Source organism: Aulonocara stuartgranti, assembly GCF_965226115.1.
Source record: "Aulonocara stuartgranti genome assembly, chromosome: 12".
In the NCBI taxonomy this organism is placed as follows: domain Eukaryota; kingdom Metazoa; phylum Chordata; class Actinopteri; order Cichliformes; family Cichlidae; genus Aulonocara; species Aulonocara stuartgranti.
Window position 1 is genome coordinate 36941533 of NC_138948.1, and position 11862 is coordinate 36953394.

General features: G+C 42.3%; 1 long non-coding RNA gene across 1 annotated transcript; it reads right to left on the minus strand.

Annotated features, from left to right (window-relative positions):
* Positions 1-9058: 9058 nt before the first annotated feature.
* LOC309719709 lies at positions 9059-10703 on the minus strand. Its single transcript, XR_014280301.1, has 3 exons — positions 10484-10703; positions 10167-10217; positions 9059-9310 (listed from the first exon to the last, which is right to left on the minus strand). It is a non-coding gene; the product is annotated as an uncharacterized lncRNA (long non-coding RNA).
* Between the last annotated feature and the right edge of the window lie 1159 nt (positions 10704-11862).

An 11862-nucleotide genomic window follows, 5' to 3' on the forward strand; every position in this document is an offset into this window, starting at 1 on the left:
ACAAAGCATGATTGCCTCTTTAGTGGCATGTCTGCCAATGACCAGGAGAGGGAGCTCTAGACCAAAGGAAAGCTACACTGCTGCTGAGTAAGCGCCATCAAGCTGACGAGCAACCTGTAGGAAAATGTACGCTCGGCGTCAGATGAAAGGTTTCTGTAATTAGTGAATTCAATTCAAATGTGAGAAAAGCCAAAATTTCCTACTTTTCCTTTTTCCTAGTTTTAGTTGGCATGAAGTGAGCCTTTAATACATTTAGTCTGTTAGGGGGGTTAATGTTACCCTGTGCAGTGTTTTCAGTGGCCCAGCAACTTACATTTAAATCTAGTACCTTTAAATTCTATAAAAATATGGAAAGAAAAAAAAATATATATATACACACACAAACATAAACATATATAAATGACTTCTGAGTAGTCCTTTCCAATGGGATATAGCTGTCAAATTTTCATTGGCTCATGGTTTTAAGTACAGTTAGTGACTTGGTATTTTTTTCAAGGCTAACATTCTGATTTGTCCCAGCATAAAAACATGTGGGACTAATAAACTGAACCTAGCTTTTATGTTGCAAGTCCTCAGAAAAAGCATTTCTCAGCCTTGCTTTCCCATGAAATGTTAAGCATCAGGCAATTTACTCCAGGTCAGTTTTTATTCACCAACTCATAGTTACTTTGTATCAATTAATGCCGAAAATACCTTTATTTACATACATACAGTGTTTTTAAGTACACCATATTTGGTAATTAATGAAGTAATAATTTTACCTTCATACTCAAATAGGTGCCAGTATGTGATTTATTTATTTTTAGCTTTAGAATATGACACTTGACAAGGCTGCAGTTTTTAACAGATCTTAGATGCATTTTTTGGCCCTGGAAAATGAAGCTGGGTCTCAAAGATGATTGTGATAATAAAGTGAATAAAAGCAACATTTATCCACCCTGATGCCCTCAGAGGGCCTGTAACTAAATTTTCGTAGTATGATGGTACAAAAATCACCTGATCGTCTCAGACCTGCGAGGATCAGCGAACTTTTTCCACTTTTTGTTGGATTTTTCTTACGTAGCCACTCACCAGGTAACTGTCTTTAAAACAGGCCAAGCTCCTACTGATCCTCGGCATTTGTCTGCAAAAAGGAAGGAAAAAAGCATCACTGCAACATTTATAGTTAAAGGGAACTTTTTTTTTTTACTATTCTTTATAAGAGTTGTCATAAAAAACAAATAACTGCATATGGGAGAGAAGTTAGCCTTCATGGCTTTCTGCCAGATGGGGTCTTTTGAGAAAGTGGCATTTAAACCCAAAACGTGATCTGAAACCTAAACGAGTATCTTTTGGTTCTTAATCGTTACCAAACTGTGACTCAGAACTGAAATTAATGCACGTGTTGAGACCATAATGTGTTAAAACACTGGCGGATGAATCCAGGGAAGTCGCCTCACCATGTCACACCTTGGCAGAAAATATGCTCACTTTCGGTTGTATATTGCTTGTGTTGTCTAAAAATTGAAATTGCCAACAACCTCTTTTATGTTTACATGCACTTGTTATGTATTCGTTTTGGCTGGACTGGTGAAATCTTTTCCTCCAGCAGGGCCACAGCAACAGGTTATGAAGGTGGGGACATCTCTCAACCCGCCGCAGCACTTTGAAATAATGTGTTTCATGCAGGCTGATGGCTAATTTTAGCATATATGTGTTACCAGATGATGTGTTTCCATCCATCACTGTGGTTAATGTGTCAGGGTGGGCTGATGATGAGTGGCTCATTGGGATTTTCTCTCACTGGAATGGAGAATATTTCTTAGAAGCTGCTACTAGCACTGCCATTAGCCAAGTGGCTTTACTGCAGGAAGCAAGGAGAAAGTATCCTGCTTTATTTTATTCTCATACATTGAAAGTGGATTATATTTGAAGTACAGGAATGATGAATGCAGCAATGACCTAAGACCTCTTTGATGATAACCTCCTCAGGACCTTGGATTGGGGCGAAGCACGTGGTTGTGATGCTCCCATCCAATCTGACGGAGCTTCAAGTTCTGTAAAGAGGAATGGGAGTAAAAATACACCAAGCTGTGCTTGTAGTGTCATCCTCAAAAAGACGTAAGACTGTAACTGCTGCCAAAGATGCTTCAACATATTATTGTGTAAAGGCTGTGAATACTTATGTACATGTATTTTTTTTATTTTTTTTATTTTTTTGATAAATTTTGATGAATTTGAAGCTAATTTCTTTCACTTTGTCATTATGGGGTGTTCTGGGTGTTCATGGAGAAAAATGAATTCAACCCACTTTGGAATAAGGTTGTCCACAGTTCAGGTGGAGCGCTAACTTGGTGGAGGAGGTGTCTGTCTCGCGAATCCAAACTGGGAGCTGGTTGCACAGAAGATGAGCCTGAACGGCTCTATTGGAGGGATACGATCCTATGTGGTCTTTAAGAGAAGATGGGGCCTGATTATTCAAGAGGAGCAGGATTTCATATTCGATTCTGGATTTAACAGGTAGCCAATGAAGACAAGACAATATGGAAGAAATCTTCCGTCTCTTTCTAGTCCCTGTCAGGACTCTTGCTGCAGCAGTTTGGATCAACTGAAGGATTTTTAGAGAGTTGTTAGGACATCTCAATAATAGTGAATTACAGTCGTCCAGCCTAGAAGTAAGAAACGCATGAACTAGTTTTTCAGCGTCACTCTGAGACAGGATATTTCTAATTTTAGAGATGTTGCACAAATGCATATATGCACAAATATTAAACATATTTGTTTAATTTGCACTTTGAATGATATGTTCTGGTCAAAAACAACTTCATGATTTCTCACAGTGTTACTTTTGGACTTGTAGTGATGAATCATTGCATATCTTAAAGATCAGGGTTACATTCACTCATTTTACAGTCTTTTTGGGCGATCTTTTTTATGCTGCACTGACACTGTCTTTAGAGCAGCGCCTCCTTCCAGGCAACATGTACATGGAAAACTGTAAGCCAAACTTGTAGAGGGAAAGAAATGACCCATCTCCGGACTGCAACTGGTGAGGTTGTGAAAAAAACATAAAGCCAACCAAAACACTGCACCTGGGAATTTGACAATATGTGAAAGAACCCAAATCTGCACAAGTTGGGAAGCCACAGTAAACTTAGATAACAAAACAGCACTACACCACTAATATCCTGTTATGTTATCAAAAGTATAAAACCATATTTATCAAAAAAAACCAACTTAAGAGTGCCTCATTTGAAGTCTATATTGACCCAGAAATCAGAGGCTGACACAGACACAAAGAGGTCTCTGACCCTCCCTAGGACTGTCTTTTACGTGGGATTCAGTTGGACAACTCGCAGGAACTGCACAGTGAGAGTGGGAATAAGATCAAAGTGCTAATACAAACACAACTGCTGGGTTTAGTCTTCAGTGTCGTGTGTAGAGAGTGCTTGTTGATCACGTATTTTCCTGATTCCCCTGGCCTCCATGCAGGAAGGCTGGAAATGAATTCTGTCTCAACTCCTCATAAGCTTCTCATGTATGCCAAGGATACTTGTAAAAGGACATACTTGTTATTGTCAAGTCATTTCCTGTCATCCAGCCACATCAGGTACAACAGGAAAACCAACCTAATATAAACTATCTAATATAGTACGAGTCACTATGGTGCAGCACTGACCCAAAAGTCCTGGAAGCACTCAAGTTGAAATCTGAGAGGTTTGTACAGTTAAACTACGACTTGAATGTTTTTTAAAGATTACATCCTCTAAGACCTTTTAATCATAAAATAAAACTCTGCAAAAAACCAGCATAAAACATTCTTCTGCAGAGTAGGTCTTTGTACGAAATGGTCCATGTGGACTGCAACAAGATTTAGGTTTATGCCAGGTGTCAACATGAGGTTTCACTGAACTTTGTCATCACATTGCTTCATCATGGTAAATGGACTGATTCTTACCGTATATAGCGCTTTTCTACTCTCACTGAGCAGTCAAAGCACTTTATACAACTCGTGCATTCACCCAATCATACAAGCACTTTATCTAAGGTTTTTCATGCTTCTATCTAACATTCACTCACATTCATACTCTGATGGATGCATCGGTGGGCAACATGGACCCTTGCCCAAGGATATTTGGCACGCAGACTAGAGCAGAATGGGATCGAACCACCAACCTTCCAGTAAGTAGGTCACCCGCTCTACCACCTGAGCTAAGTAAGTTGTCAAAGGTAACAATTTCCTTTGTTTCTCACTTCATAAATGCAGATGACAAATGTGGGACAGAGCAGGAGGCAAGGAGGCCTCAACTCAAAGTCAAACTTGCTCAAGTCAGAAAAACAGTTAGTGGACACTTGTACTGTTTTTAAACATTAGCTTTCATTTCATTAAGAAGAAATCCATTTCATATCATGACTTAGGCCTTCTCTGTGGCTCAGGCTGACAACAACAAAAAAGAACCAGAGTGTCCCAGAGTGGTTGTTTGTGGCACATGGGCCCCTGTACAGAGCCACAGCATACGGGGAAGGGAGTGATGGTGGTGTTTGGGAGACGCTGGAAGTGGGAGAAATGTGAAAAAAAAAGGTAAAAACACAGGAAGCGGCTGCAGTGAAAACTTTGATTGTTTTTAAAGCTCAGTTTCTCCTCAGTGTGTGTCATAGCTTTGCTCTTCTCCACGGCTGGTTTAAGGACCAACAACAGCAGAAGCAAGAATAGCTTTAATACTAACATTGTTTTGTTTACAAGTGAGTTTCCTTGGCTTGGTTTGATTGTATAAATTGTATTTTAAAGCTACACAAACCCAGATTTCAAACGCATGCTGTCCATTCAGGTTGGTCCCAAATTTTCACACCCTAAACCTTGAAGACTTTCAAAGAGCCCTTTGAATAAATGACCTCAGTTCAGTTGAATATCAGCACAAACACCTATGCCTAATTTTAGTTCCCAGTAACACTGAGTATTTGTCACTGGGTATTAGTGCGTGCTGCTAGCTACTAAGTAAACAAGTAATGCTGCTAGTTCACCAAAGGAAACAAAATACAGCCAGGCCTGTTTTTTTCACATGTACAATACCTTATGTGCTGTCATTTCATTAAAAATGACTTGATTTCTTTTAGTGTACATGGTTTTCCAGCTTCCTCGGGCACAATGAGCTTTATGTGTTAGTGCCCCAGTTCCCGTAGGGGAGCTCTGGAACATTTTGTGTTTACAGCTTTACTGCGATAACATTTTCCCCTCTGAATCACAGGCAGTGCTGTGTGGTGGTGCCACCTTTCCCCTGCCCACTAACAGGACACTGTCTGTCAGTCGGCTACTTTGCCAGCTCCCACACTAAAGTTCCTTTGAAATACCAGTTTGTTTATTCTAGCGTACTAAATATGCAGTGTGCAGGTCAAATAACCTCAGGTTTGCTGTAGGGAGAGGCAGCATTTTTTGATGTTCTGGCCTCAGTCATTTTTAGCTAAATCCTGCAAGTGTCTTCAGTTCTGTTTTCACGCTGCTACTTGGTTGGCTTGGCTTTTTCTATCCTCCTGTGACATTATGAATCGTGACTCCTCCAGAGTCCTTTTTGTCTGTATCTCCTGAAACCTGCTGCAGGGATGGCACAGTGCTTTCTGGGATTCCAGACCCAAGCGGTTGGAGCTCCCCAAGTGCTGACAAACAAAAGTGGAAGTGTGTTACGGAGTTTGTTCACACCAAACGTAAAGGAAAGTTTTTCTAATAATCGCCTCCATTTACTCCAACCTACCTACGATCTCTTCTTCACCTCTCTGTGCACTGTCCATTGCTTTGGATAGTTGACTCTGAGTATTTAAACGTGTCCACATTTCACTCTACTGTTTGTAGCTTCACTCTTGTCTCTGTCTCATTCACACACATGCATTCTGTCTTGCTTCTACTGATTCACCTGATCATATCCTGTCATTAGATTCACAGACATTATGCACCTCCTCTCTGTACTTATCTGTTGACACGCACAAAGCAAACGTTGTATCTGTAAGAGCTCTTACTGATTCTCAAGAAGTCATTCTGCTGCTCATTGATCGGGGCCTCTCTTCTCAGTCTCAACAAGAAATGTTTGTTAGTACATCTGTAAACACCCTAACCTGCTGCACATCCTTTCCAGCTTTATTTCTCTGCCTCGCCAGTTGATAAAAGTTCTTTTTTCCTTCTTTAGTTAGTGCTCAGCTTCACATGCAGTTGTGATCCAAAGTTTACATACGTTTTCATCTTGGGCATGAATGTCATGTAATTTTGGGCTTTTGATTATTTCTTTGAATTGTTCCTTTTCCAGGGTTGAATTATGGCGTACACCTTTGATATACCACGTCAAAGGCGTATAATTTGAAATTTGAAATGTATTTTGGATTTTCTTGCACATAGTCAAAAGTATACATACAAGCTCAAATAACATACTCCCACACTTATTAAAAAATCAAATTCAACATTTTCCCAAGGTCTGGAAGAAGACCCAGACTGTCAGATAAGAGGAAACTGGTTAAGGTGAACAACCCAGGAACCACCAAGACTCACATGGACTGAGAGGGTGCCGACCAAAAAAGTAGTCCCTTCTCCAAAATCAGCACCTTCGAACTTGTCTAAAATTTTCATCTGCCCACATGGACAAGCCAAAGGATCAGACAAGACAAAGATTGAGCTGTTTGGCCACAATAACAAGAGGTATGTTTGCAGGAATAAAGGTGAGAACACCAACAGTCAAGGATGGTGGTGACAGCATAATGCTGTGGGGCTGTTTTGCTGCCAGTGGTACTGGTGCATTGCACAGTGGATGGAATAATGACGATGTAGGAAAATTTTTTTGGTTATGTGTACATAACGTGCAGTGGGAGCGATAATAATACTCATGGATTTTTAACAGTGTTTATCCTTTGTGGGTATTGTGCTGCTGTAACAGTCACTGCTGAAGGAGCTGCTCAGGGCCTTGACAGTCATGCAGGGTGTGAGAGGTGTCGTCCCTAATGGACATTATCTTGGCTAACATCTTCCTCTAGCCCACCTACTCTATGTGGTCTAGGATACTGGTCAGGACAGAGCTACCAGTCTATTTAACTTTTTCCTTTCCCTCTCCGGTTATATACATGTATGAATAAAGTCCCCTCTCACCCCTTCGGATGGTCTTTATCCTTCAAGCTCAGGTCCTCTGCCAGAGCCGTGGGAGCTCGAGGGTCTTTCACTGGGAATATTTTACTATTCCCAGGACTGCGCTCTTCTGGACAGAAATCTCTGATGTTGCTCCTGGGATCTGCTGGAGCCACTCACCTAGCTTGTGAGGTCACTGCACCAAGTGCTCCTATTATCACCAGGACCACTGTTACCTTCACCCTCCACATCTTCTCGAGCTCCTCTCTGAGTCCTTGGTACTTCTCCAGCTCTTCATGTTCCTTCTTCCTGATGTCGCTGTTATTCAGTATCGCTATGTCTACACACAGTGGTCGTCTTCCTCTACTTGTCTGGAAGTCCCACAGGATCTTAGCTCGGTCGTTGTCGACCACGTCTACCATTTTGACCTCAGGACTTCCAGGCCATACTCAGCACAGATGTTTCGGTATACTATTGATTATGGCGTTCCATGTATGCCCTGCCTGGTAGCGTCTTGCATCCTGCCCCCAAACCCCAGCCTCTATGGCACTTGTACTTAGAGCTTTTTCCTTTGCTGCCATGATTAGTGCCTCTAATCTTCTACATCTTCCTGATGTACTCGTGGATGTTTGTTGTCTCATCCTGGACTGTGGTACTGACTCCATGCATGGTCAGGAGCTTCCTGGTTTTGATGTTAGTGGCCAGCTTATTATCCCAGCAGGGTATCTGACAGGCACGGCAGGGCGTAGGTGTTGATAGCCCCGATCTTGTTCTCACTGTTCAGCTGACTATAAGGACTTGCTTGACCCTCTGCAGATAGTGATTGGACTGTTAATCTGGGACACAGGGCATTTCCTGGGCACTTTGCCGGTGGACCAACACTTTTGGGCCGATGGCGGCCTGAATGGCTGCTGTACACCGGCCGTACAAGGACTGACAGCAGCCCATTTGTTCATTGTCATTACTGACTCTGTATTGCCCAATTAAATATCTTAATGCAACTGGCCACTCCCCTACCTTTGCTGTTTGCTCACGCAATTTGAGACAATTAAAACTGAGACAACACAATTTAAAAAAAACTAAAATGTTGTTTTGTGACAGGCTGCTAATAACAAATTATCTAAAAATAAAAGGGGTTTCTTTTTCTTTAGGAGTCAGCTGAGGTGGTTCAAGGTTCAAGGTTCTTTATTTGTCACATGCATAGTTATACAAGTATATGCATGTGACAAATAAAGAACCTTGAACCTTGAACCTTGAACCACCTCAGCTGACTCCTAAAGAAAAAGAAACCCCTTTTATTTTTCGGGCATCTGACAAGGACGCCTCCTGGGTGAGGTGTTCTGGGCATGTCCCACCGGGAGGAGGCCCCGGGGCAGACCCAGGACACGCTGGAGAGACTAAATCTCTCGGCTGGCCTGGGAACGCCTTGGTGTTCCCCCGGATAAGCTGGAGGAGGTGGCTGGGGAGAGGGAGGTCTGGGCTTCTCTGCTTAGGCTGCTGCCCCCGCGACCCGGCCTCGGATAAAGCGGAAGAAGATGGATGGTTTCTTTTTCTTGCCAAGCTGCTTGTTATGCATAGATTAAACACTGGTTGATGCCTTGCTTTTTTGCAAATTCTGTTCAGTATTAGGTGGTTGCACAGTACTGTATATATGACAAAAGTTAAGGAACCATTGTTCTGTTATTTTATTTTTATTGATTAATTTGTTTTTATATTGTGAAGTTCAGGTTTTGAACCTGATCACTAGGTTTAAATGAGTCAATAGCATGAATGCAGTACAAAAAAAAGCAGTTCCCTCTGGGCTTATTTGCTCCTGGTGATGCTCTTTATTATTTATGCATTGATACGATGAGACGCACTCATTTTTGCCCAGTTTATATAACCTAATAAAAGGGTAAGTTACTCAATTTAAAGACATCGGAGACTACACATACAGCCCACAGAGAAGCTGTTGAGTCACAGCACCCAGGAAAACTAATTGATTAAATCCACTCGCTGCATTCTCTATGCACCATGAGGAAGGGGTGGGACCATCAGGAGCTGCAGCACACCTGCTCATGTCAGACGCACAATGGCCAGGTTATTGCTAGTGCTCTGTGCTCCCCGCTGTCATCACTGCTATTAGATGCTGAGGAGGAATGTGCAGACCACAGCTTCCCTCTGTCCTGGTTCCTGGGCAGCTGCCAGCTGAACCATGACTGTCTTTTGTATACAGCTGCAGGACAGCCACACCTGCAGACACCACATGGAGGAGTAGCCCATATTTTCACTAACTTTTATTCAGTTACTTTAATGGTCATTTCCTGTTTTATCAAACGCTGTTAGATGAAGAGTTTAACTTCTATTAAATCATGATCCAGCAGCTTCTAAATCCTGTAGCCTGTAATGAATGAATGTAAAAAGAAATTAAGGAGGTAAAAACTAAGAAATTATATATAAATTGCCCAAAATAATAATGTGGGGTTTTTTTGGCACTATATTATATAACTTATATAGTACTTTGGCACTATAAAAGCGTACACCAGTTCATGAAAGGTAGTTAGGGGCAGAATAAACTGCTACAAATGTGAGATCGGGATGAAGATCCCAATTCCACAAGTTAGCCCCTCAACAAAACAGCCAGTGGGTTTTTCTGCAGGCTTTAGGACTGAAGTTCTTTCAGCTGCTCCCTCATGGTTCACCACATCAGATGATCTTCTTTCCCTTTTACACTGACTGCTCTTTCTGATGCAACCCCCAGGGGATTTGTGTCTCGTCTCAGTTTTGAAACAGGAACCTTTTACATGTTGGGCAAATGTTGTTGTGTAGACCACAACACTATGGAACCACTTCACTTAGGCTTTTGGATTAATGAAAAAAAACGTTTCATATGTTTTGAACTGGAAGATTATATTGATAAGACAGGCACCAGACATAAAATGCTAGCTTTAGGTTATAAAGACATTTCACATTGGTCACCTCCACTAAACTTCTGTGTTTCACTTAATGACCATCAATGTCTCAAACAATGTCTCTAGTGTCCTTCAGCCACTTACCAGCTACCACATGTTGAGGGAAAATGTAAAATTCATGTGTGCTCTTTTCTTACCATTTTCATGTTGTAGCACAAAATGTGAACGGTTACGTTGAACCCAGACATCTGAAAAAGAAGAAGTGGGAACAACAGTGACAACCCATCTGCAGAAATCATTGCAAATATTCTATTTAATGGTGGAGTTATGTGAAAACTTGCATCCTGCATCCTGAGGCTTTTATGTGGGGGGGGTGTTTAATATTTTTGGTTAATATTCTGTAATGCTCAATTAAAATTAAATTCTCAGAAAACTGAGACCATATACATATCGCCCCTCACCAGGTGAGAGGGGCAGAGTTTTCACATATATAAATTCTGTCTAATCCACTCACTGCTGTGGGTCCTGTCTGGGTCCCTGTTGTGTCTTTCTTGTTTCGCTGTGGTCAGAAGCAACAGCACCTCCACACGTATCCTGCACATACTTCCTGTTTGCTTCGAAACTGTGATCCCCACTCTTTCTGTGCCATTTGGTTTGCCAGATTTCCAGGAAGTCTCACATTGAAAGAATCTAAAAATATCAGGATAGAAAATGACAGCTGGACATGGATTCATTCGTGCTGCCTTGCTTGATTCATGCAGGAAAACTGACTTGTTGGAGGAGTTGATAGGAAGTTAGGCTGGTGGTTGGTGTCAGATATTGAACTGAGAAAACAAACAAATCCCTGATGCCTCCTGACCTCCATGTGGTCTGGAAAAGTTTGCCTGGCTGACAAACAATGGTTGGCACACAGTCAGGGCAGCAGGCTGCCAAACTGGCAACCTCTCCACCCTCAACTCCTCCTGCTCCTGCATCAGTGTCCGATGCACATCGTGGCCAGTGCACACATCCTGGCTTTGTGGGCCAGGAATGCCAAGAATCCAGACTACTGCTCACCTCCCTGCTGCTGCCCAGCAAGGTGCTTCCCCCCCCCTCTTTCCCATTGCTGCTCAGCGTCCCAGTTGTTTTACAAGCCAGCTGGCCGGGCTGTCTGGGTGGCTGCTTGCATAAGTCGGGACACTGTGTTTGATTTGATGTTGCACACAGTAACATGACTGCTTCAGTCTGAAGCTGCAATGCCTGCTGTTAGGAAGAGAGCTGAAGGCCACAGGCTGGCTCACTGCAGCATGCTCAGATTTGATGAAGCTCTCAGGGTGGGCTGTGGGAGGCTTGGGTGAGTCTTCAAATCACGTCTGAATGTGAAATCTTTGACACCTTGAAATGTCTTGGTCATTTCGGTAAACAGAATTACAAGATAAGTGAAGCAGTAAAATATATTTGCATGTATAACTATAATATAGGAGCTGCAGTGGACTGTGCTAGTTTAAGAATGAAAGCATCCTCCAAAGATGACATAAACTTCATAGGCATGTGGAGTATTAGCAGATGGAAAAGTGATAACTGCCAGCAAGCAGCTGCACTGAGTGACAGTTCATGGCTGTTTCATGTGGATGTGATCAGGCTGGGTCACAGTTCAGGTGTCTGGCACCAGGGTCAAAGCTGGTCCTGAGACACCTGGACCTCCTTCCTGAGAGCAGGAGTGAAAATAGTCCACTGCAGGAATGAAAGGAGTCTTTGTGGATGTTTCAGCAGCCTTTCTTCTCCATGTTAAATATTGCAAGTAAACCGGGTCTAATGATGCTCAAGGCGCTTTACATGCTGGGAGTGATAGATGTGATAGATGTGATATGTCTCATTCACCCATTCATCCATGTTCTATGTCTCAGGACTGAA